The sequence below is a fragment of the Grampus griseus genome, assembly GCF_964374135.1.
Source record: "Grampus griseus genome assembly, chromosome: 16".
NCBI classification, from domain to species: Eukaryota; Metazoa; Chordata; class Mammalia; order Artiodactyla; family Delphinidae; genus Grampus; species Grampus griseus.
This window is the reverse complement of record NC_139010.1, coordinates 41,587,315-41,615,061: the sequence shown is the minus strand read 5'-3', so window position 1 is coordinate 41,615,061 and position 27,747 is coordinate 41,587,315. Positions and strand designations below refer to the sequence as shown.

Below are 27,747 nucleotides of genomic sequence, written 5' to 3'. Positions count from 1 at the left end.
GAAGTTTCAAAGCTATTAGTTCATCTGAATTAGGTTGTTCAAAAAGGATAATTATTGCAACCACCTCAAGCTTCATTGTTTACTATTTTGTGTGGGCCATGCCAGAAGGAATGGACTGTCGCCTGAGATTCGATCTCATGAATTTTTTTATGCTTTCCAACTTGATAAGTTTCCCCTCTGATTCCCTAGCTGCTAAAAGCCACCAGCTTCAACTATCACTCCCTTATTGCCTTAACTATATCATCCCGGATACCAGCAACTTCTTTGGCTTTAATATCTGCATCTGCTTGGATGTTTTCAGAGTACACTGGGAAAAAAAAGAAATAAGAGGAAGAGGGTGGAGGAGAAAATAATGATGATATTAATGGCTGCTGTTCATTATTCCCAGTCATTGAAATGATCAGTTTTCTCATTTGCAAAATGATTGAGGCAATAGTATGTACCCCTCATAGGGCTAAATGAGGTAGTACATATAAAACACAAGCACCCCTGACTGATATAGGGTAAGATCCCTAAAGTATTAGATAGCATAACTTTATAGGTACTTTATTAATATTTTATACAAGATTATCAGTATTACACTGTTATTATGTTCTTTTTCTTAGAGCTTTATTAAGGTAAATTTATTGTATAAAACTGCATTAACCTAAACTCTAAAATTTGATGAGTTATAATATATGTTTCTTTATATACCATGAAACCATCCTAATGAAGATAATATTTTCTCATACCCCATTGTAATACATGCCTTGTATCACCGTGGCCCAGCACAAACAGTATCATTTTATTTTATTTTTTTATTTTTACTTTTTATCTTGGAGATTGGTTGATTTCCAGAACTGGAAACCAAGCCAGGTAAGTTCTGAGCAGGAGGCCTTAAGCACCATAGTGTACTGCTGCTGGGTCATCAATACCACCAATAAGCGAGATACCTAAAGCCTGTTGTAAACTGTAAAGCTCTCACCAGGGCAGAATATTGGTGCTGATGCTGTGATGTACGTTGACGCCTGCTTGCCAGCTGCATGCTGGACTCCTCTGGCTGTGCCTATGGCTAAACATTCTAGGAAAACCTGATGTGTCCTTTTGGCCTCTGGAACTGTTCCAGGTCCTGCCTCTCACCCTTCACTTTGAACTCACTTTCTCCTCAGCTCCCATCCTGCTGCATCTGAGGCCAGACTTTCTTTATCTAGCCTCCTTCTGATGGGTGACCCTGCTTGGCTGGCCTTGAATGGCTTCTGTTTGGCTCTACCTGAAGGCAGTGTTCTCAGGATGGACACCTCTGCCCCAGGCCTCAGCCCATCTCCTGCCGAGGCTTCTAGCCTCACCAGCCTCCCTTCACACCATAACTCCCAAGTGCATCCTCCAGGTACCTGATTGCATCATGGTCTCCCTATCTGCACCTATGCGTGTGGTCCCTTCTCCACATGAAACACTCTCTCTGGAATATTCTACCTTCTCTTGACTTAATTTCAATTTCTTTTTGGTCTCAGCATCTGAACCTGTGAGCCGAGTTGCTGGCCCTGCAAGGGATCCCACAGTGCCCTGCGTTCACCCATACTGTCCACTTGTCAGATTCCATTATGTCACATCCTGACAATAAAGGAGCGATTGGAGCCAACGGCACTAGGGCGAGAAGAGAAAATAGGCAGTATTGATATCGCGCAGAGTCCTGGGGCTGGGCAGGGCCCAGTAGCCGCCACTGCGTGCAGCCTGCCCTCTGCCAGACGGAGGGGCACGACGAGCTGGGCCCGGGCACCGAGGGGTGAGGCGTGGGTGTCCTGGGTTGTCGCAGGAGGGCGGGAGCGGCCACCTGAAGGCCGGGCACTCACACACTGAGAGGCAGCACACGGGTGCCGGGGCGAGGAGCCCGGGCCAGGAGGAGGAGGGGCCTGGTCAGAGCCCTTTACCGCCCCTTTGTTGAAGAAAGACGAGTGCCCTGATAGAGAGAACTTCGTGCCGTGGCTAATTATCATCCCGCAGTTCATGTTCCCTGAAATACAGATTTTCGTGATGCTTGGGCCTTTGCAAACTTCCTGCCAGCTGCTAATTTGGATTCTAAAGCCCCTACTTTCCGTCAGCGATCCCACACGATGTTTGGTGCTGATATCCTAGCTGAAGGAGTCAGTGGACCGGTACCAAAACCGTTTGGTATAGATTTCAGTGAAGGAAAACTGTTCTCTGTTCCGTTGCCAACAGGAGTAGCTGGCAAAGAAAGTGATGCTTGGACGGCAGAATCCATCTTTTCCCAGTCTAGAGTTGGAGAACTGGGAGCCAACTTTCTAGTTACTTCCTGTTGTCTTTCCCCAACAGTTAGTTGTTGTCTTAGATCTCTCGCTTCGTCCATTAACCTCTGCACAGAGACCAACAAAGATTCCTTTTCATCAAGTTCACTTTTTAAAAATGCATTTCGTTCAATGGCTTGATTTAGCCTTGTTCAAAGTCTTCCAGTGAAACTACTGTTGCCCTTTTTGCTCACTCCAGGTCATCGCTGGCCGGCTCCAGCTCTCTCACATACTTACGTAACTGCTGCTTAAAGGCCCGAGTCTGACTTAAATCTTCTTCTAATACTGAGACCTGCTTGTAGCTCTGTGCATATTGATGCTCCAGGTTCTCCGTTAGTGCTTCCACTTCATACTTCAGTCTTGCAAGTCTCTATTTCTTTGTTCAGCCTGTACTGTGCTTCCAACTCTGCTTCTAATTCTCGGCTTCCTTCCTGGAATTCAACTAGCTCATCCCGAGCTTCCTGGAAGCTTTGTTTATACTTCAAGGCAAGTTCCTTCCATTAAGCAGTTTCCTCCATTAAACTTGAAAACTCTGGTATATCTTCCACCCATGATCAAGAAAGCCTCCAATGTGTCAAAAGCGCATGTCCCCCTCTGCTCCACCGACGTCTCGCTCAGCGGGCCTGGCCAGGCCCGCCCAGCTGCCTAGCTCCGCCCCACTCCGCAGCCTTGAGCTCAGCTCCGCGCACCTCCGTGCCCTCTCCTCCCCGACACTCAGGGGCTAAGTGGGTGTCCGAGGCCATTCTGTGACGCACGGAGGCGGGGTTCTGTCACTATTTTTTATTTCAACCATTCTAATAAGTGTGTAGTGATATCGAATTATGGTTTTAATTTGCATATCCCTAATGCCTAATGATTTTAAACATAATGTCATGTACCTATTTGCCGTCTGTATATCCTCTTCAGTGAAGTGTCCGTCCATGTCTTCTGCCCATTTTCTAACTGGGTTTTTTTTCAACTGTTGAATTTCGAGATTTCTTTATATATTCTAGGAACTAGTCTTTTGTCAGATATACTGTTGACAAATATTTTCTCCCAGTCTTTAACTTGTCTTTTCATCCATCATCATGGGGTCTTTCATTGAACAAATTTTTAAATTTTTGATGATGTACAGTTTATCAATTTTTCCTTTTATGGGTCGTGCTTTTAGTGCCAAGTCTAAAAACTCTTCACCTGGCCCTAGGTCCAGAAGATTTTCTCCTAAGTTTTTTTCCTAAAAATTTAATAGTTTTATCTTCTATATTTAAGTCCACAATTCACTTTGGGTTAATTTACATAAAAGGTATGAGGTTTAGGCTGAGATTCATTTTTTTGCTGATGGATGTACAATGACACCAGCACTAGTTATGGAAAAGGCTATTTTTCTACTACTGAATTGCTTTGGCATCTTTGTTAAAACTCAGCTGGGCTTATTCGTGTGGTTATTTCTGCACTCTCTATTCTGTCCCATTGATCTCTGTGTCTGTTCCTCCACCAGTATCACATTCTCTTGGTTACTGAGCTATTCTTACATTAAAGTTTGTTTGTTTGTTTTTTAAGAATGTTGTTGTTGGGCTTCCCTGGTGGCGCAGTGGTTGAGAGTCCGCCTGCCGATTCAGGGGACATGGGTTCGTGCCCCGGTCCGGGAAGATCCCACATGTCATGGAGCGGCTGGGCCCGTGAGCCATGGCCACTAAGCCTGCGCGTCCAGAGCCTGTGCTCCACAACAGGAGAGGCCACAGCAGTGAGAGGCCCACACATGGCAAAAAAAAAAAAAAAAATGTTGTTGTTCTTATGGGGCCTGTACCTTTCCATATAAATTTTAGAATAAAATTCTCTATGCCTAAAAAACTACTGTTGGGATTCTGTTGCGAATTACAGTAAACTTAAACCTCAGTTTGGAGTAAGGCTTTTATTTTGCTGCGTTTCCCTCCAGTTCCTATTATCCATCCTTCAGAGGTTAGTTGCTGGGGCACAGTGTGACCAGAAGGAATAAAACCTGTTCTCCCCCTTGAGGATGTTCTGCTACTACTTCGTTCTGAGCTGGGAGTGGGCTGGCCATGGTAGCCCTGGATCCCAAAGGCAGCACCAACACCTCCCTGTAACCTGCTCACAAAATCTCTCTGGCCCAGCTACAGGCCACCTGTGAGTGACCTGCATCTGGAGTGGCATTGCCTCATCTCTACTTTATCACTCATAATCCTATGTGAGGAGGGGTCTAAGCCCATTTCATCCCTTGCTCCTCTTGGCAAGAGCAAAACTTCTGACCCCTAAGTATGGTGTAGAATCAACAAAGGCACCAGCTTTAAATGGGTCACTGGAGCTCAGACAGTGAGTAAATCTGTGGCCACCATGACACAGTGACATAGACAGGGCCCTTCTCTCCATTTTCTTGTCATGATGTAAGTTTTTCCCATTCCTGTGTGAGCCTGGAGAACAAAATTAGTCAGGTAATACTGGGCCATGAGATGATAACAAATTAACTCCTAAATGTCCCTGGCTTAACTCAATGAATATTTCTTTGTTCCTTCCAGAAAGTTGCGTGTGAATCTGGTGGCCTCCTTTTCTATAGAGCGAAACCATCTGGAAATGTGATTTTGAAGCTTACCAAGCAGGAAAGAGAGAGCTGGAAAGTGAAGCTGAGACTTTATACCACCTCAGCTCAGAGATGATGTACAGCACTCTTGCTGTGGTTCATTGACCAGATCTAGTCAAATGACCCCGAACTAACCTCAAGAGTCAGGGAAATAAAATTGCTGTGAACGCTACACATCAATAACAACGAAGACCGAAATTCCTTTCACCTGGAGGCAAAATTGAGTTTGATTTAAAAGAGATGAAGTCATCTGACAGTTCCCATGCGCACATTGTGGGGGTGATTTTTTACCCACACCATGTGCTGTAGACTGAGCTGCTTTAAGCTGAGGCACGTGAATGATGCAGCTCGAGTCTGTTTCATGCATGTATCCACACCACTTTCCCTTCTCTGCTTTGTCTTCTCTAAAATACTCCGAAGAGGGGACAGCAGCCAAAAGAAGGATTAGCCCCACATAAAAGTCAGGTTTCAGGTTTTGTCCTCTAGGAGGTGTAAATATCATATTCCAAGACAACGAGGCTGCTGTCTGCTCTACTTCATTACCAAATGCAACTGGTGTCCGTGGACCAGAATCTGAACTTCTGTACATGAAATTCAGTTGCTGGCTTATGGCACAATAAATTAATATGTCTTCAAAAGCCTTAACGTGTTCATTTAAGGGCATGCCTGTGTCTTCAAAGAGCCGGGTAGAGTGGCAGCAATCTCAGGTGGCTATTTAGGCAACACTGTTGTTTTCATTATCATTGGAGCTGCTGTCACCTAGTTTTCCTGGGGGTGATTGTTTGGACAAATGCGGAAAGACTGAGGAGGGAAATGAAACGTGTATACACGAGGCCTCCCTTGGCTAGAGCTCAGAGGATGACAATCCACCTACACAAATGAAGTGCCCATTGTCTGGGCTCGTGGAGGTGTTCCATTCCAGAAGCGGAGACTGGTGAGCTGGACAAACTCTAAGTTATTTCCAAATACCATTTCCAGTTTTTCTTAAATATCATTTGTTTGGAACATATCTGTTTTTCTTCCTTTCCTTGAACTTGTGTTTTGGTATTAATATCCCTCAGTGTCCAACACAAAGTTCCCAGCATTGCAATTGCCATTTTGACAGCTGAGGCAGGAGGGAAAAGGGAGCTCTGCTAGGCATTCCTGACTCTCCCTGTCATGACAAACTCTCCGTAGGTGGGTTTACTTACAGGTACAGCATCTGAGTGGCCCTAAGTTACATGTCTGAAATAAAAATGTTGTTAGTAATGAAGTGTGACTGAGTTTATCTGAGGGTCAGCTCTGCACCTGACGTGAGGGGAGGAGGGGTTTGCCCCCCTCCACTCAAACCTCCTGGGACCTAGGCCAGCAAGGGGCAGTGTCCTAGAACTTAACATGACAAACGTCTCTGCCACAGGCCAGCTCTGAAGTTGTTGGATCTTCAGTGCCAAGCTGCCACAGGCCAGCTCTGAAGTTGTTGGATCTTCAAAGCCAAGTAGTCACATCACGAGGAGTCAGTTTGTGAACTTTTCATCCAGATTTCAGTATGCATCAGCCATTGGCAGTTTACCTCTAGTGCTTCTGAAATAGGTGGTGGTGGAGGTGGAGTGTGTGTGTGTGTGTGTACGTGCGTATGCATGTATATGCATACATGTGTATATGTATTTTTATGCATATGCACACATGCATCTTTCATGTGTATGCATAAATGCATTCATGTACACATGTGTGTGCACGTGAAAATATGTGTATATTCGTATGTGAGTATGCATACATATGTATATATACACAGTGTGTGTGTATTTAACACAAATCAAATGCTTGCTTGGAGTATTTATTTGTCTCTTTTATGTTTCAAGTCCGGAAAGAGCATGTTTCCAATCCTGTGTGCAGAAGGGCTCCATGGAACTTATGAACATATAAATCTGAGGCAAGTGAGTCTGATTGAGGAAGCACATTGACCTTGTGATCAATTCCTTTTGTGATCAGTTCCTTTTGACCCTCAAGGGCACCACATTCCACCAGTGAAATAGAAACTCCGTGGAGTTCTGTCATGTCCCTGGAGACAATGCCCACATCCCCACTCTGAAGGAGGCTGCCCAGTACAACAGGAACAAGGATGTCTTTTTTGGAGATCTGGAAATCGTTACTAAGCTTACATTGATTCTGTTCTCCTCTACAACTAAAAGATCAGTAGGAAAACCATAGAAGGTAATCTCTGGATGTATTCTCTTTGGAGCTCAAGATCCAGTGAAGCTCCTAGGGTGGGATTTGAATAATCACACCCAACTGTAGGATGAGGCAGCCCTGGAAGTAATTGGGAACTCTGGGACTGTGTGGGGTTGAAGGGGCAGATGAGTCTCACTGCGTCCTTCCAATCTTAGGTTTCCTGAGACAAACTATTTTTCTTTGAATTACCTAGGCATATTTGGTATTTGCAATTGCGAGGGTCTGAGCCCCATTATTTGTGCAATTTGGCCTGGAAATAGAGACCTCAGCACTTCTAGGGTCAGCTGTATGTGAGAGCTGCGGCTCTGCATACCTCATTTCTTCCTGGCCTTCATAAATTTCACTGCTGTCAGCTCAGGTTTTCTTTGTGGGAGCTAACCCAGGCAGTGGCCAGGAAGAGCAGAGTGGGCCAAACTGTCCATTCAAATCTATTTAGCATCTAATACTGAGAAGTAAAGAAACTGAGAGAAAGGGGGAAGGAAGATGAGATGCTCTGGTGGAAACCTGCTAAACATTGAAAGCATTTGGCAGGAGAACCTCAAATAAATCACCAGTGGTCTGAAACTCACAGGGAGACACTTTGGTCCCTGGAAACCTTGGTGGGGTGAGATATAGGGTAGAGAAGCAAGTCAGTTCTCAGGGAACGTGGTGAAAGCACAGGCATCCTCAGCGTCCTTACACAAACCTCCTTTCTCTGCACCGCTCAAGTCAGTAATCCACAAATCTCTCATCTGCAAACTTGCTCCTGCACTGCAGAGTTAGAGGGGTCACATAGGGTACCACTGCTTGCTCCCATGGACCGGGGCAGATGCTCCACAACCCTACTGCTGGCCATGCTGCCTCCAGGACCAGCCAGTTCTAGAATCATTCTCCCTGAGTGCAGTGCACCCACTGAATCCAGAGACACATCAGCTGTATGAATAAGTTAGATGATTTCCACTTCTCCCGAAGCACAAATAACCATACTGCCTTGCACTTAAAGACAGGGATAGTAACAGTAATAACACTAACTAATATTTATTGAATTCTGTATGTTCCTCCCTACATAACTGAATATAATTCACTTTATTAAATACTCATTAAAAACTGATTTTCTAGAATCTATCCTTGAGGGTCTAAACAGATTGGGAGGTCTTTATCTCCAGTATACAGTAGCGCTGACCCTGTGTTAGAGTTGTTTAATGAAGATGTGAACACTAGCTAGTTTTCCAATAAAAAACAGCAGGACACCATATTTACTAGCAGTCATATTTAGAAAATAAAAATAAACAAGTGAAATTAATGTTACTATATTTTATTTGGCCCAATGTCTAAAATATTATCATTTCAACACATTATCAATATAGAATTGTCAACAGATACTTTACATTCTTTTTTCAGTATTTTACACTGCATTTACACTTACCTCAATTTAGACTAGTCATATGTCAAGGGTGGGTAGCCTTTTACGCTTTACAAAGGTAATTACACTGGGAGTAGTATTCTAGATGGACAGTTTTATTTTTTCTTTTACTACACAAAAAAATGTCATTTCATTGTATTTTGGATTCTCTGGTTTCTGACAAGAAATCTGCTATTATTTATATTGTTGGTCCTATGGATATAATTTTTTCCTCCCATCTGGTAATTTTAGGAATTTCTCTTTTTACCTGGTTATAACAATCGGATTATAAAATCTGTGATTTGATTATCACATGTCTTGATGTGATTTTCCTTGTGTTTCTCCTTAGTTAGGGTTCACTGATTTTACTGGAACACTGGGTTTATAGTTTTCATCAAATCTGTAAAATGTTCTGTCATTTATGTTTTCAAATATTTTTCTGTCCCTCCTTCTAAATCCTTCCCTTATTCAAATTACCCATGTTAGACCATTTCATATTGTATCATGTCTCACTTAATCTCTTTTATTAAGTCTTTATATCCTCTGTGTGCTTACATTTGTATTTTTTATGTTGCTTTGTCTTCAGATCTACTTTTCCTTTATTTTGCAGTGTCAAATATGCAACTATTCCTACCCAGTGAAATTTTCATTTCAAATATTGCATTTTTCATGCCTAGAATTTCCAGTTCGTTCTTTCTTATATCTCCCATATCTCACGCCATGATCACATTTTCTTTAAACCCTTGAACATATTTATAATACTTGCTTTAATGCCCTTACCTGCTAATTCCATCATCTCTGTTATCATTCCTCAATGATGACATATATTGATTAATTTTTCTTCTAATGATGAGCTCTATTTTTCTGTTTCTACACATGTATAGTAATTTTTAACATGTATAGTAATTTTTAATTGGGTGTCAGACATTGTGAGTTTTGTTGTTTAGTTCTCCAGATTTTCTTGTATTTCTTTAACGAGTGTCCACTTTTTTCTGTAAGGCAGTTAAACTACTTATAGAGTAGCTCAACCCCTTCATGTCTTATTTTTAAAGCTTTTCTAGGTTGGGGCTTGAGGAACTTAGTTTACGCAAGGAATTCGTTAGTCCCATTTCTAGGAGTTGACGCTTCTGAGATCTCTATTAAATGACCCATCTATTCAACAAGATCTTTCCACTCCAGGTAGTGAAAAATGGGGAGATCTCCAAGACCTGTGCAAGCTGTAAGGAATTGTTTATCTTACAAGTTCCCTATAATTATTCCTTTCTGGCAGTTGTGTTTTTGTCTGGACTCATAAAGTTTTGCCATACACACATTTAGATTGGTATTCAGCCAAAGACTCAACGCAGCCTTCTAGAGTTCTTTCACTGTGTAACTCCTTATTTTACGGTACTTTGTTCAACAAATTCTAGCTGACTTAGTCTTCCTGAACTCAAGAGACAACTAGCCTCTGTCTGAGTTTTTCTTTCCTATGCTGTTGTCTAGAACTTACTTCCAGCCGGAAGGCCAGGGGGATCACCGGGCTTAGCTCCTTTTTTTTTCTCTTTTCTCAGATGTCATAGTCTGGCACTGCCTATTGTCCAGTGTCTAAAAGCAGATGCCTTATATATTTTGCCCAGTTTTCTAGTTTTTTTTAATGGCATAATTAAAGTCACTTCTTCATGGTTGAATGCAGGAGTGGTTTTCTTTAACTCAACCCCCCCTTTTAAACTTCTTCTAGCAATATCAGTTAAATTATTATTTTGATATGATGATTAAAATGTTATTATACACATTAAAATAAGTATATTTAGTAAAATAATGTCATAATTATTAAAACTATGAATTGGTATTGAATACCAATTGCTATCATCTTGATGCTCACTAGGGACATAAATACCATATTTTAGGAAATTCTATATAAAAATTTTTAAGTTTTTAAAACAAAGTCAGCATTTTATATAATAGCAGGGCCTAAATCAAGGATGAGATGACCCCTGAGTCATTTACTTGACGGAAAAAACATTTAAGACCAAGAACCAAGGGAAGTGGGAGATAGGATCTGGCCTTTCATATTTTCATCAAGGTAAAGATTAAGGTCTTCTGAACCTGTTCCCTATTTTAATTAGATGAGTTAGGCCAGGTACTAGGGCATAAACCAAGACACGGGGTCTGCTATTCCAGGCTTTTGGGATTAGAAAGTAAACCTGTCCTGTGACAACAAGTGGTATAAACATAAACAGTATCTAATAGAACAATCCTGGACTTTCTAAGAGTTTCAAGAGGAACTTCTGTATTCCTCATGTGATGTGTTTTGTATTCCTCATGTGATGTGTATGTATTCCTTGGGTTTGCCCTTAGTATTTTGGAAAGACTTTTGAATAAATCAGCCTACCTTAGCTATTTTTTAGAGGTTCCAAGATCTAAGCTTGATCATAAGTGAAAAGATAACATTGGGCCAGCTTCAGGCAAAAGAAAGGATCCCAATAATCAGGTGAGGTTAAGAGCTATGATTGGGACTAAGCAATCACCTATCCTTACCCACTTGAGATATTCCTTGTCTAGCAAGACTTGAAGGGGCTGAGTTAAATTAGGAAGCAAGACTTTCCTGTTATTAAGCTTGCATTTGTGTTCTTACAGTGACTTGAGTCTCTTGAATACTCAGATATAAGTTTGTAAGAACAGCATCAAAATGGGGGGAGGGTGTTGGGGTGAAATGTAATGATTAAATGAAGGGAAAAAACCTGTCATCCTAATGAAGAAAGGTTTCAGAGTTAGAAGAAATATGTGAGTTCAACCCCTCATTGATTTCTTTAATCTTCACAACAAAATCCCTCCTAAATATTTCAAGCGTAGGGGAGGTGGAGTGATAAACTAGTCACAATGTTGTGTAATTTACTAATATTCCTCCCTGAATCCGTTTACAAATAATGCATAGTTCACTGGGTTCCTTTGAGTTTTAAAGGAGTAAATAAAATAGTGTATGGGTTATAGAAGGTATCCAAAGTGTTAATTACCTTTCTTCTTCCTGTCCAATGACAGGAAACTCTCTGCTCTCTGAGGGAATATCCTTTGGTTTTGGATATGGTGTTAGTCTCCTGTTGCTATCATAACAAATTACCACAAATTGAGGGGTTTAGACAGTATAAATTTATTATTTTATAGTTCTGGAGATCAGAGTTCTGGAGATCAGAGCTATCTTATAGTTCTGTAGGTCAGATCAGATCTCTCTGACCCACTCTTCTGCCTCTCTCTTCCACTTTTAAGGATTCATTTTATTAGACTAGGCTCAACCAGACAATGCAGGATAATCTTTCCATCTCAAGGTCCATAATCTTAATCTTATCGTTGAAGTCCTTTTTTCCGTGTAAGGTAACATACACAGGTTCTAGGGATTAGGTGTGAACATCCTTGGGAGGGGTATTATTCTGCTTACCTGAGATTCCTCTCTGAGAGTTTCATCTACTGATATTACTTGGATTTCTTATAATTCATTTTGTTGCAAAGCAATGTTTTAAAAGCAAGAGTAGTATCCAACACCATCTATTTTGCAACCTGTCAGTTCTTCACTACATTATCAATGTCCCTCTTGAAGTAATAAATTCTGTTTTCAGAAATGGGCTACATAATGGATGATGATAACTGCCGTTTACATGAATGTTTATATGTAACACACATAAGCTGATTCAATCTTCACAATATCCCCATAATTATCATTTCATGGATGAGGATGCATCTTAAATATTTAATAAGTGATCGCTATTATTATTATGATTGCTATTATTACTATTATTCATTATTTCAAATGAAATCTTAGAAAACAAGGGTTTTTTTAATAGATTTATTTAATTTATTTATTCATTTATGTTTTGGCTGTGTTGGGTCTTCCGTTGCTGTGCACCGGCTTTCTCTAGTTGCCGAGAATGGGGGCTACTCTTCGTTGCAGTGTGACGTCTTCTCATTGTGGTGGCTTCTCTTGTTGCGGAACACAGGCTCTAGGTGCACAGGCTTCAGTAGTTGTGGTACACGGGCTTCAGTAGTTGTGGCTCACGGGCTCTAGAGCGCAGGCTCAGTAGTTGTGGAGCACGGGCTTAGTTGCTCCGCGGCATGTGGGATCTTCCCGGACCAGGGCTCAAACCTGTGTCCCCTGCATTGGCAGGCAGATTCTTAACCACTGCGCCACCAGGGAAGCCCCAAAACAAGTTATTTTTAATAACAGTAAATTCTAAGTACCACCATCAATTAACAGTTTTGTCTTCCTAATTTATAAAACAGTAATGGTCACAAAAGTCCTCAAATCTTCCAGTAAATAGGTAAATTTCTCAAAGTTATACAGGCCTGCACTCTTATTTGACAGAATTAGAGCCTTTAGTCTGTTTCTTTCAGAGTTCTAAATCATTCTGTCTGGTGTCCTACTCTTTGGACCTTCCCCTTTACTTTGAGATTTCCTGAGTCCATCTCTCAAGCTGCCTCTTTTGCTCCGGTAATCTCACCTGAATACCCCTTAGTTGTACATATCACAGGATTATCTCTCTTTTTATCTAACAGGTAATAATCATTAGCTTTTTGTTGAGTGAAAATGACTTGAACCCTCTGCTTAGGTAATGCTTGACTTCCCTTCAAATTTCATACAATAAAACATTCCAGATCTTCCTGCCATTTCATTTTACATTTTAGTGAGAGCTTTTTTTTGGCTTGTGGAGACTTTGGCTTACAGCTCAAGAAGTAAAGTTTTTTTTAGTTTAATTTAAATAATCTTTTCCCACCACTTAAGACAGCATTATTCAAAGTAGAGATGTACTGTAGAAAGGAATTTTGTTATTACAATGTGAAAGTAGTTGATGTATATCAAAGATATTCCAAATCCACAGACAATTAGAAAATGCTGGAGCCATTGGAGCAAAAACCTCCACATCTTCCACAGGCCCAGTGGTCAAGTGAAGAGTGTCAGGAGGTACAGCCCAGAGCACGTTTACTCATTTCTCTTTTCCCTAAAGCTTTCACCAGATACCTCATCTATTACAAACTGACATTTTCAGGCCAGAAATCACAGTCACAGTGTCCTCCTTCAAAGGCGGCTTATGACCCAATAGTTGCCAAACTCTGTTGTTGAGCTGGAATTGTTCTCATAAGAAAGCCCTCGGGTGGTGGGTAGTGTGGGAAATGACGAATACAGGCAGTCGGATAGTTTTTGAGCTATTTGTGTGGTTCCTAAGGTACTACAAATGTATAAGAATTGTTCAGCTTTAACTTTTATAATAATTCTTTAAAATAGACAAGATATGGTTTGAGCCACCTAAGAATGGCCACAGTGACCCCCAGACTTGGTACCTTAATTACAGTGATATTACCTCTTAGTCTGGACATCTGAGGACCCCACAGGGCATTAGGCGGGGAGAGTCATTTTCACCTAATTATTTCTGAGCCACATTTACAGATGGCTTAAATTGTCGTAACTTTGGGACAATGATAATGTTCAAGATCTGAGTAGACATGCTGTTTTGTGTACAAGATGGAAGATTAACGTATCCTTGTATAAGGACAAAATTTTTCAAGAGAGTATGTGAAGAGTATGTTTTTCCTCCATTAAAAGGAAAAAAAAGAGATCTGCCCCAAGCAACAACTTACAAGGAAGTCTTCTGATGAAGGAAGGATACACAAAACTAGAGTGGATGAGACTCTGCTGGCCACCCTATCAGAGGCAGACAAGGTTGCCAACTATGGGAGAAGAGTTTGGGCCCAAGGAAGCCACAATCACACTTACAGCTGCTTAGTGGAAAGTCAGGGAGATGGAGAGAGTTCTGGAGCACCAGGCTGATGAAGCCAAGGCTCTTGCTGTCCTCACATAAGAAAGCTCCCTGGCCCACCCCAAGCTATGTTGGCAGTCTCCTCTTGAAGTTATTTGCCCAGATCCTTATGATGCTTCCTTCCAGTAGCCAAATATAAAGATCTAGTCTTGCTTTTTATTGCCTGGAAGATGCCTTTTCTGAGCCTCCCATCATGCATATATTGTTACTCTTGATGGTGTTCTACAGGCCACTGAGGTTCTATTTTTATTTTATTCTCTTTTCTTTCTACTCTACACACTTGATAATCTCTATTGACCTATCTTCTAGCTTATTAATATTTTGTTTTCAGTTCAAATCTCTTTTTAAGCCCCTCTAGTGATTTTTTTTCAGTTATAATATTGTTCAATTCCAGAATTTCTATCTAGTTTTTTAAAATAATTTCTGTATTTTTACTGATATCCTGTATTTGGTGAGATGTTATTGTCATACTTTTTAGTTCTTTAGATATGGTTTCCTTTAATTCTTTGGAAATATTTATAATACCTTATTTTAAATCTTTTTCAACTAAGTCTATGAGGGACATTTTCTATTGGCTGCCTTTTTTATTACTGAGTGTATGATATATTTACCTGTTTCTTTGCATATCTTATAACTTTTTTGTTCTTGAAAACTGGATATTTTAGATATCATCTTCTAACAATTCTGGTACCAGATAGTTCCACCCACCCCGCAACATTTGTTTTTGTGGCTGGTTTGTTGCTGGTTTTTTTTTTATTGTTATTATTTTTCCCTGTTGCTGCTTATTTATTTAGTGAATTTCCTGAATGAGTTCTGTATTTCCTTCGATGTATAGCCTCTGAATTTTCAAGTATATTTTTCTTTTAAGTTTTTGTTTTTATTTTTAAGTCTGCCTTTTAGAAATCATACCTGGGTCGGTATAATTTAGTGGTCAGCCAATGATTGGTCAGAAGTTTATTATTCTTTATATTATATTCTTTATATTATTCTTTATATTCTTTATATTCTTTTATTATTCTTCCCTTCTACCCTTTGTCAAGGCTATCTGTGTAAGAAAGCGTATCTTAAAACTTCAGGCAGTTTACAAGACAACCTTAGCTTCCACTTCCACTTGAGCAGGGTCTCAAGGTCAACCAGAGATGACTGTCTCTTGCCTTCTCCCTTCCCTGGTCTTTCCTAGTCAGGCACACAGCCTTATGCATATGCATCATCTTATATATCCTCAGGCTAATGTTGGAGCTTCTCAAAGTTCCATGTGGTTGTCTTGTTCTCCAGCATTATCTCTTAAATTCCCAGTCTGGCTCTAGTTTACCCCAAATGAGATCACAGCCTTAGGCAGCTGAGATATTGAAAGCAGTTTGCTATTGTTCAATTAGGGGAGTAGGTTCCCTTCATCTCCCTTAGCTAACCTCTGAGTCGAACTGCTTAACCCCACACTCTGAAAATAGAGATTTTCCAAGGAACTGCAAGTTTGGGATAAATCTTAACTGTTCTTTGTGGATGGTCCATTTAGTGGACCTCGAGAGGCTGTCAGATCTCTCCATTGTTGGCAAAGCTGCCAGCTTTGGTTCTCATGTCACTGAGCAAGGCAGGAAGAGGGGATAAAACGTCACAAGTTAAAGTTAAAATGTCACAGACCCTGCTGCTTTACCCAGTTTCAGTTGTGACCGCATTGTCTTACCAAAGTACAGTAGTTTCCAGTTGGTACAGTTGGAAATACAGTTTGGGGCTCCATTTATGGTTTTAGTTAAGTGCCAGAGTTCTGAAATGGTTGATTTTAGTTGTTTTGCTTATATTTTTAGAGGGAGAATGAGTTCACCTGGACCCTCAATTCACCATTCAGGAAGCTGAGACCTCAATCTACTTTTTAAAAGAAAGACATTTTGGGCCCATAATAGGAATTCACTTTTTTAAATTAATTAACTGATTGATATTTATAATAAAAATTTTAATTAAATAAAATTTTAGAAAGTGAAATTCGTGCCATAACAAAAGTAAGAAAATAACACTATCAACAAACCTAGACTAAAGGAAAGAGATTTTTCTTTCCTTTTTCAAAATAACACTGTGAACTTCAGGATAATTGGCTTTTTGATTAGCCACTGAAAGTCACTGATATTTGAATGATATTTAGTTTGGAAGAATAAGACACCCTGGAGAACAGACTTTTTGAATGACAAAGGCTCTCTCCTTGACTAAACTTAAGTCAAGTTCCTATGAGTCTTCTTTCTGATTAGGTCTTTACCTTGGGTTCTGTTCTTGGCCCTCTTATTCCAGTTTCAGCAAGAATACTGCTTAATCAGTTTAGTGAAAATCCCTCACCCTTGATATCATATCACCCTGGCCTGCCTAAAATCCTGTTAAGTCAGCTTGGCAAAGAATTACCTACCTCTTAGTAATTCCATCCATGGACAATGCCCCCACCTTTCTCCATGGCTATAAATCCCCCCTTTTCCTTATTGTATTCATAGTTGAGTCTGATCTCTCTCTCCTACTACAAAACCCCATCATTGTAGCCGCCTTAAATAAAGTCTTTCTTGCCATCTTTAACAATTGTCATGATAAATTTTTTCTTTAACAGGAACAGTCTGAAGAGTTATATACATCAGGAAATAGCTGTACGTGACTACTTTATAGCTGTTTCTGCAAGAAAAATTTGTTCCTTTTCCTGGCCACCTCTTATTCTGCCAATGCCTCATAAAATACAGACATGAAACATAAATATCCCCAACCATTAGGCTGTGATTCAGCAGAATATGGAAGATAATTAAACTGCACTTTGCCATCTCTGCCTTGACTCCAACAATTGTTCACATGTAGAGAACCACTTACGCCTAGCACCACAAGCCACTTTCCCTCCCTAAATCCCTCATGGACCACCAATGGCAATGAAAATGTACGGTGCAAAAGACAGTTTCAAAACAGATGAACTTCAAATTAGGCATTGGTGTGCCTGTAAGTGGTATGAAAATGAAATTATCCAGAAAGAAATTTGTACCTTTAGTGAACTCCAGAATGTATAATAAATTCTATGCATTGGCAAACTTCAATGCAAGGTTTTTGGAAAGAGTATATTTAGGAACATCAGAACTACTGGGCTGCTTGGCTTAGAGTTCTTGAGGACTGCTTTAATGATGACCCAAGCACTCCCCATTCCTGAAGACAATTTAACATACAACTCAACTCTACGTGTGAAAAGCTTTCCCTCTCCTCCTCCAGCCAAACTCTTGTGAAGGAATATGGAAATAGCCCAGCATGTCTCCTTAGTCAAAAGGAAAACATTTGTAAATGTTTTTTTCCACCACCCAAGTCATCTGAGACTCTCACTGGGGCTGCTTATAAGGAAAAAAAACAAGAGAACAATTACTCTGTCCAAGGCTAAGACAGGAACCCATCAAAATGGGTGCCTTCTCTCTAATTCACTCCTGGAAATATTAACTTTATGAAATATGCTGTCAGATATTTATTCCACTAATAAAATATAGATGAGGCTGTGTTGTCATAAAGCACTCCACCATCCTCCTTCCTTAATACACATATGCATACATACTCATGTGTGTGCACACACACATACACACAGACAGATTAAACATGGCAGATGTATTGGTTAGTTTTCCCCAAAACTGTGATGTGATATGGAGATCAGGAAGATGGTGTGGCTATTTCTTATTGAATATTAAGATATAAAAAGAAGCTGTGGCATGTCCTTGGACAAGAAAATAAAGAATCTTTCTTTATTTGTTAAATAATTAGAGTGTGTCCAGTGTGTAACTGACAATGTGAGGTTACAAAGGCACAGCGCTTCCCTTTCAGGAGCTTGTTACTTTAATTGGGCTAGAGAGACATGGAAGGAAAATCCGTTAAACATCCAGCTAATTGGAACGCAAAAGCCAACATCTCAAGGCCATAAGAAAGCTGAAAAACATGAAGAGGTTTGTCAGATGCTCTGTTCCTCCTCTTGCCATAATCAATTCTGAACCCGGCGCTAGCATCCTCCTACTGCCCACCTTCCCTGACCACCAGGTAGACTCTCCTTCTTTCCAAGGGTGGCTTTACCAGTAGAGAAAAGCTTTGCACCTTCCTGCTCCATCTCTGGGTAAATGAGGACCAATATTTTGAGTTGTCTCTTTGTACTCAGATGAAGCTACGTACCTGGCCAGAGAGGCAAGAATTTTCGATGTATCAGTCTCCTTGCATGAGGATCAAACAATTTACGGAGTATTGCTCTAGACAATTAAGTCCCAGTTTGACAGTTCTAAAATGGTGAGAAAGAGATGAGGCTCAACAACAGGGACTTGAATTTCTCTGGGACTTTGTTTTTGGTCCATCAAGACCCTGTATAAGAAATTTCCTCTGCCTGCTTTGGATAAAGTCAACTCAAAGCCAAGCCAGAAAGGCTTGGCTTACCCTCACAGGGAGAATTAACAGTCCTTCTGAGATCCCATCATAACCATTATGAGATTCCATCATAACATATTATTACAAGCATTGCCTTATATAATTTGTTATCCACTAAATTATAATTCCCTCAAAAGTAGGGATTTGTGTCCTATTAGGATCAGCATAATAATAAAAACAATGATAAGCTTATTTTTATTGAGTTCTTACTATGTATCTTCATGGTGAATTACATGTATTATGGTATAGTATACTTTCTAAAGATGGTTGCAATATTGTTAGCCATCCTACACCCACTTTTGCAGTGTACTGTAGCCACTATCCCATCTAATTAACCTAATCTAATTAACCTCCTATTCAATCTGAACTGGTCTTAGTGACTCACTTGTAATCAACCTATTGAAGCGGAATGGATGCTGCATATCTTCTGGGGCTGGCACTGAAGAAGACTTACAACTTCAGTCTTGGTCTCTTTGAATACTCTCTATTGGGACACCTTCTCTTGAAATCTAACTCCCATTCAGTGGGAAGTCCAAGCCACATGGAAATTCCAAATGCAAACACTTTAGTAGACAGTTGCATATGAGTCCCCTTCCCCTTTGAATGATCCAAGAGTAGATGCCAGTCTTGAGAGCAAAGACACCTTCAGATTTTTCCAGCCTCAGGCATTTGAGTCTCCCTGAGACATTGCACACTGTGCTTTATCTGAATTCCTAACCCACATTTCCAGAAAGCATAATGAATGATATTCAATTCATGTTACTAGGTTTAGAATGGGTTTGTTACAAAGTAACAGATGACCAAACCCTCTACTGTGCTATGAAGGCAGGCACTCTTACCATCCCTAATACAGACACAAATAAATTGAGACTCTAAAAGTTTGGTGAAAATATTGATGACCAAAAAACATTGATTGAGCCCTTCTATGTGTCAGGAACTTTCTGTAGATCTCATTTAACCCACATAAAGCTCTATGAGGGAAGTGATTTTTTTTTAAGATCATACTTTAAATATGAGGGAATTGATGCTGAAAGAGATTAAGTAACTGTCCCAAGGATACACAGTGGACCATGAGAAGATCAGGATTTGAACCCAAAGAGTCCTTTCTGGAGACTGAGGGCTTTAACCATTATACCAAAAATATATGCACCAATTAATTAGACAAATAAAATACTTGATGAGTAATACAGCATGAGCAACAGCATATGTCTGACTTCATTAGCAGTATGTGGTATGGTGATTGACATGTAAGAGAAAGGTGTTAATAAATCTGGACCTGGACATTGTAAACAGACAGAGAAACAAGAAGCTGATGACTGAAATTGTGACATTAAATAAGAGATCTAATATAAAAATGGTATTCTTGCAGAAGAAAAAAAATGAACAACAAAAGCAAAATAACAAAAAAGAGCAAAGGGCATGACTGTGAATACAAAAAGAAAGTCAAAAACAGAATCACCATTCTTTTTTAAGTGAAAAGTAGAACTATCTCCTAGGCACAATTGAATTGATAAAAAGCAAAATTTTGCATATAAGATTAAATTTAAAAATCTCATCTGCATCCAGGAATTAACATAGGTTACTGTAAAGGAACAATGATAACAACAAAAGCCACAGAAATCTCAGACTGTTTCACTACAACAGCAAGTTGCAGAAAACAATAGAGTTAGAAACACTGTACTTTGAGGAGAAAATATCTTAACTCACAATAAAATACATAGCCAAGCTGTTATTCATGAATAAGAATGACCTAAATATATTTTCAAATATATAATGATTCAGAAACATACAACCCATTTGAAGATGAGTCAGGAGTCAAAATAAAGAAATCAAGCCAATGCAAAGCCAGTTAAGCAAAAATTTACCTAAACAGTTTTCCAGAATCAGCTTTATAAAACTGATCAATAGCAATCATACTTTCAAAAGCACAAATGTAAAAGATACTATTTAATATTCAAACAGTAATTTAATGATAATAACTTGGAGTCAAAATACTAGATTGTAATAACAAATAGAGGAAGTGGAACATTGGCATATCACATAGTAGCAAAGAAAAAGGACCCTACAGTCAAATCGAACGTTATGGGTTCAAGTTGTGGCTCCACCATTAAAATGCACTTAACTCCTCTGAGTCTCAGTTTCCCAATTTATAAACGGGTGTATAAAGCTATCACTTGTGGCAAAATATTGGAAGAAGAATTCAATTAGATAATTTACATAAATGTGTTACAGTTTGGTAAGTACTAAATTAAGACCAGCTATTGTAGTTGGGTTTTAAATTTCTATTAAAACTCATATTTGAAAAGGATCTTGAGATTTTATTAATGGATACTGCTTGGTTTCCTCCAGATTTGCTCTAACTCCATTGGGAAGTTACATTTGAGAAGCATTTGTGATTCTCAAGTTCTTTAAGCATAAACTACATATTTTTTCCATCTAGATTTCCTCTAAAGCTGCTATGAAAACTTATATTTGAGATGTAGCTGACTTTTTATTAATGGGTACTCTTTGGATGCATTTAGATTTGCTCTAACTCTGTGAAAGTGACATTGAGGAGTAGGTCCGTATATTTTATTTATGGATGTTGCTTGACTACTCTAAGATTTTCTGTAGCGCCCTATGAAAACATATTTAGGAAGTATCTCATGGATACTGCTGTGCTCATCTGGATGTACTCTAACTCTCATTGGAAGTTACATTTGAGAATCACATGTGAGTTTGCCTTACATTAACTGTTCTTTTAAATCTAGATTTTTAACTCTCTGCAAAAAAAAAAAAAAAACACATTAGAGAAGTATGTGAGTTTTATTTATGGGTATAGCTTGACTCCACCTAGATTTGCACAGTCAGAGAAATTGAAATCCAAACCTGGAATTTCTGGTCCTTAGGAACTTATGTTTGTCAAAGTAGAAGAGTAGAATATATTTTACTTAGTAGTTTATTTGCTTGATATATAACTTCTAAATCTTTAGATTTATGAGAGGTGAGGTTCCATTTGTATTCTTGCCCTGGACTCCACAAATATTAGGGTATGGCAAAGAAGCTGGATGAAAGGAAGAGAAGAGAGGTAGAGGAAAGTGGACGGACTTGAACGTCCTTATCTTAGAGAGTCTCAGTTATTAATGGGGGAAACAGGAATGGATTTTTGTATTTAAACCATTTGTACTAATAAAAATAATGGGCACTGGAATGGATCTCACGAATATTAGTAGGTTTGGAGGAGGAAGATTGAGTAATTGGATATGGTTCAAATGAGCAAAATCCTTATTTATAAAGCAGGAAGTTAATTAATATTGTTAAATTGATTAAATAAAGATATAACAGTATGATGCACATTATTTAGAAAAATAGAAGAAAGTTTTAGAAGATCTAAAAATAAACACTTAAAAGTTGTCTTTTATGAGTGGTGTCAGGGGCAGAGGGGAATGAAATAGGGATCTGTTGTTTTTCACTATAACACAGTATATTTAATTTTTTAAAATCATGTGCATGTATCATTACCCAACACTATCCACCAAAATAGTCTTTCAGGTTGATTTAAATATTAAAACTAAAGTATTAAATGCTGGAAGAATATGTTCAATATTGATCTTATCTCAGAATGGGAAAGACTCTAAATGTGAAATCAAAAAGCACAAGGGAAGAAATAAAGATGGAATTTGACCAGTAAACTGAAAATCTACATAATAAAAATGCAAACAATACATCAAGAAACAATGATGACACAAAGTATTATTAACATAGAAAGATTATAAAATTCAATGAAATGCTAGAATCTTAGTAGATAAGTGAGTAAAGAACATGAACAATGAAATTCACAAAAAGAAAAAGCATTGTAAACAAAAAAGTAGAAGTGAAAACTGCAACATACCCTTTCTCATATCAAGTTGTCTGAGATTACAGACAAAAAGTTAAGATCAGGAAATTAAATTAATATGACTTTTTTTACAATGCAAATTGTCATTGTATATTATGAGCTTTACAAATGTTTACCTCCTAACTCAGTAATACTGTTTTTAGAAATTTTTCATAAGAAAGATCATCATTGAACACATATTTATATGTAAGTGTTTTATTTACCATATAATTTATAATAGTGAAAGAGTATCAACTTAAATGTTAAATAGTAGTGGAATAAGTAATGAATGAATATAAAGATGCAAGTTCAAAAGTATGCACCTTGGTGCATAAAGGTATGCACCTTTCATTAACTCAATATTAACATTTTAATGCTTTTATTTTCTCATTAAAGGTAATACATTTTGGATCTCAATATTTTTCTCATGTTATAACTCTGTGCTTCTCATTTACTCTGAATTGCTTCCCTCCTTGTTCCTTCGACTTTCTTTCTTTTAATTGTGTGTATTCAACATGAGATGGTGAAGGAGGGGGCTTTCAGACCACTTTCCAACTTTCCAAACATCTTACAGTTTTCTCTTTCTAATTTAGTCTGTTATTCCATAAGGTACGCTATTTTAGTTTACTGACTTTCTACATCCTTATCTTACCAACCAACCTAATGCTTTTTCCTCGTTCAAGACAATTGATTTCCCTGTTGCACAATACTCTCTAATACTCATTAATGAATGTTCTCAATTCCTCTCAACATAGTCTGTTTAACATTCTTCCCCAGTCACCTGCTATGATTTCTCAGCTTTTACTACATTTTCCTAAACTTTTCATATACCTTTCTAATTAAAAATTTTTATTTAAAAAAATCTCTGGGGTCCATACCCACTTCCAAACAGGATGGAGTAAGAGGAACTAGATTTAGCCTTCACATTAAAACAACTTTTTTAAAAAGGCAAATTATGTGAACTAACGATGTTTAGACACTGGACAACAGGCATCCTAGGGTAGAAGCTCTGAGTCTATAATTGCTCCGGATTGCCAAATGATTTAAAGATGGTACAGGTTTAAAGCTGCAATGGGGGAAGGAAAAACCCAAGAGGAGCATGGCAGTCTCTATGAGCTTAGGAGACAGAGCTGGGAGCTCTGGCTGACCAAGGCAACTAGAGTTTGCAGGGAAGAGTACTTCACAGAGAGGGTCCCAGAGATCTGCGGACGGACACTCAAGTCTCTAGCTAAGGATGATCAGTCCATATGTATGAAAATGATGTTACCAGAGCTAAAACCATCCAGAGGAACAGGTAGAAAAACCTCCAGGTCTCACACAGGACCCAGAATAATCCATGTTCTCACTCGTCAAAGTAGAAAAGCCATGTAATGCATGGGGCGTTATGTAGAATACTCAGAAGTAATGGGGCAAAATTAGCTCTAAAGACCAACCAACCTAACGAAACTTAAAGCAAATCTCTAAAGGATCAAACTGCTTCCACATAACTTAACTGCATTCCAGAACAAAGCTCAAGAATAATTTTAATGTACTTCTTATTTTAAAAGAATTATAGATTCACATGCAGTTGTAAAAAATAAGACAGAGTCTGTGTACCCTTTATACCAGTTTCCCCTGCTGGTGACATGTGGCAAAACTATTAGCACAAAATGACAACGAGAATATTGACCTTGATAAAATCTACTAATCTTATTCAGATTTCCCCAGTTTTACCCATATTCATTTCTGTGTGTGTATGTATTGAGTTCTGTGCAATTTTGTCATAAGTGTAGGTTTGTGTATCCACGACAGTTTACATATAAAGTAGTTACATCTCTACAAGGATCCCCTTGTGTCCTTTTTCATAAGCACACCAGTCTCCCTTCTGCACTCTCCCTTCCCGTCCCTAACTTCTGACAACCACTAATTTGTTCTCCATTTCTATAATTTTGTCCTCTCAAAATGTTATATAAATAGAATCATACAGTATGTAACCATTGGGACTGGCTTTTCTATTCAGCATAATTTTCTGGAGATTCATCCAAGTTGTAGCAGATATCCACAGCTTGTGTGCATCTGTATGTGTGTGTGTGTGTGTATGTGTGTGCACGCATGTTTGAGTTTTTTCCTTTAACTGACAAGCCATGTTGAGTGGTGTTGGACCACTGCTTTTCCCCTCAATTCATAGTGCTGCTGTTCTGTGTGTATTTTCTGTGTGTGTATTTGCTACTTTTTATTAATTCCAATTTTTCATTAAATGAATTTGACTTTCTTTTCTGAAATTCAAGTTTTTCCTCACTTTGGGGGGGTACCTTTTTAAAAGTTAGTGTCATTTGATATGCATAATTGTTTATGGTAAAGTTTATACATATGTATTCAATATATATTTCTTTTCCCCATTAAGCAGTTAGTTCATTATAACTATTTTGTGAAGACATGAGTTCCAGAAAGGAAAGGTAACATTTGAAGACTTATCTGAAGCTATTTAAAACAGCTGAATGGATAAAGAAGATGTGGCACATATATACAATGGAATATTACTCAGCCATGAAAATAAACGAAACTGAGTTATTTTTAGTGAGGTGGATGGACCTAGAGAATGTCATACAGAGTGAAGTAAGTCAGAAAGAGAAAAACAAATACCATATGCTCACACATATATATGGAATCTAAAAAAAAAAAAAAGATTCTGATGAACCTAGAGACAGGACAGGAATAAAGACACACACATAGAGAATGGACTTGAGGACACAGGGAGGGGAAAGGGTAAGCTGGGATGAAGTGAGAGAGTGTCATGGACATATATACACTACCAAATGTAAACTAGACAGCTAGTGGGAAGCAGCCACATAGCACAGGGAGATCAGCTCGGTGCTTTGTGACCACCTAGAGGGGTGGGATAGGGACGGTGAGAGGGAGATGCAAGAGGGAGGAGATATGGGGATATATGTTTATGTATAGCTGATTCACTTTGTTATACAGCAGAAACTAACACGCCATTGTAAAGCAATTATACTCCAATAAAGATGATTAAAAAAAAACCAAAAAAAAGCTGTAAGATGGTTTCCCTTTCTTTCTCTCTTTTTCTCCAGTTGAGTCATACTTTCAAACCTTTTCTTTGAAAGGTTGGGGAATACTAATTCTTTTAAATACTAAGAAAAAAAGCAGGATCTTTTTATTAAAAATACCTTGGACAAATCACATGTTTAAAATTTGTTCTTGTGTTTATTGGTTTTGCAAAAGAAGGCATCATCTTACACAGTATTTGTAATCAAAAGCAATCAAAATTTGTAATCAAACTTTGTTTCTTTTAAAAAAAAGGAAGTTTGCAAGAAAAATACCTCTGGTCTTTCTCATTGTTCTTTCTTATTGTTGAGTAGTAGTCTATCGTATGGATTTACCAACGTGTTTAAGTTCTCACTCGCTGAAAGGCATCTGTGTTGTTTCCAGTTTTGAGCTATTATGAATGAAGCTGCTATGAACTTTCCTATAGAGATTTTTTTGTGAGAATGTAAATTTTTATTTCCCTGGGAGAAAAGCCCAAGAGACAATTTCTGCTGAGTCATATGGTAATTGCATTTAATTTTCTAAGAAATGGACAAACTGTTTTCCAAAACCATTTCACAACCCTAGCAGCAATGTTAGAGTGAGGCAGGTTCTCCTTATCCTTGCCAGCTTTTGGTATGGTTACCACTTTTATTTTAGCCATTCTATAGGTGATATCTCACTGTGGGGTTTTTTTTTTTTTTTTTTTGAGGTACGTGGGCCTCTCATTGTTGTGGCCTCTCCCGTTGCGGAGCACAGGCTCCGGGCGCGCAGGCTCAGCGGCTGTGCGGCATGTGGGATCCTCCCGGACCGGGGCACGAACCCGTGTCCCCTGCATCGGCAGGCGGACTCTCAACCACTGCACCACCAGGGAAGCCCCTCACTGTGGTTTTAATTGACATATCCCTTATGGCCAAATATGTTGAACATCTTTTCATATGCTTGTTTTCTACATATATATGATTATACAGTGAAATCCATTTTTCTGATCATATTCATTGATTTTTTCACTGTTTAATTTGAGAGTTCTTTATATATTCTACATAATTATCTTCTGTTGGGTATGTAGTTAGCAAGTATTTTCTCTCATTCTATAGCTTGCCTTTTCATCTTAATATGAGTTTTTGCAGAGCAGAAGTTTTTAACTTGATAAGGTCCTATTTTCAATTTTTTCTTTCAAGGATTGTGCTTCTGATGTCAAGTCTAGTAACGCCCTATCCCAAAATTCCCAAGATTTTCTCCTATATCTAACTCAGTTTCATAGTTTTGCATTTTACATTTAAGCTTATGATCTGTTTTGAGTTAATTATTGTAAAAGATGTGAGGTTTAGGTCAAAGTCCATTTTCTTTTCCTATGAATATTCAATTATTTCAACACCCTTTATTGAAAAAGTTATCCTTCCTGCATTGAATTGCTTTTTAATCTTTATCAAAAATCAATTGGGCATATTTATGTGGGCCTTTTTCTGGGTATCTGTATTTTGTTCTGTTGATTTATGTGTCTATTCCTCTGCCAATATAATTGTCTTGATTACTGAAGCTACTACACAGGAAGCCTTAAGGTCAGGTTGACTAATTTCTCCACTTTATTATGCTTTAAAAAGTGTTTTGACTACCCCACACCTTTGCTTTACCACATAAATTTTAGAATTAGTTTATCAATATCTACAAAATAGCTTGCTGTATTTTGATTGGGAACTTTGATCTATAAATCAATTTGGGAAGGAGCGACATCTTAACAGTATTGAATTTTTCAGTCCATGAACATGGCATAAGTCTCCATTTATTTAGATCTTTATAAAAAGTTTTTTAGTGTTTTGTAGTTTTCTGTACATAGATTCTGTTCAATTTTTTTTAGGTTTATACCTCAGTGCTACATTTTTGTACTATTGTATTGAATTTTTTAAAAATTCAAATTCCAATTGTTTGTTATTAGTGGAGAGCTTTTATCATAAATGATTGTGGGATTTTGTTAAATGATTTTCCTGAGTTAATTACTATATTCATATAATTTTTTCCTTAGGCTGCTGATGCGGAAGATTATAGTGAATGAACTTTGAATGTTGAACCAGCTTTGTGTACCTAGAATAAATCCCACTTGTTTGTGGTATTTACAGTTTTTATGCACTGTTGTGTTCAGTATGCTCATGTATTGAAGATTTTTGCATTCATGTTCATGAGAGATATTCCCCTATAGTTTCATATCTTACAATATCTTAACTTCTTTTAGGATTATGGTA

At 38.4% G+C, this 27,747-nt stretch overlaps 1 pseudogene across 1 annotated transcript in view; it reads right to left on the bottom strand.

The window, feature by feature from the left end:
* Window positions 1–1,825: 1,825 nt before the first annotated feature.
* Window positions 1,826–27,747, bottom strand: part of LOC309834280 (nuclear distribution protein nudE-like 1) — a 106,622-nt pseudogene continuing 80,700 nt past the window's right edge. Inside the window, exon 3 of the transcript in view lies at window positions 1,826–2,846. The product of the transcript in view is annotated as a nuclear distribution protein nudE-like 1 (transcript). The remainder of the gene's footprint in view (window positions 2,847–27,747) is intronic.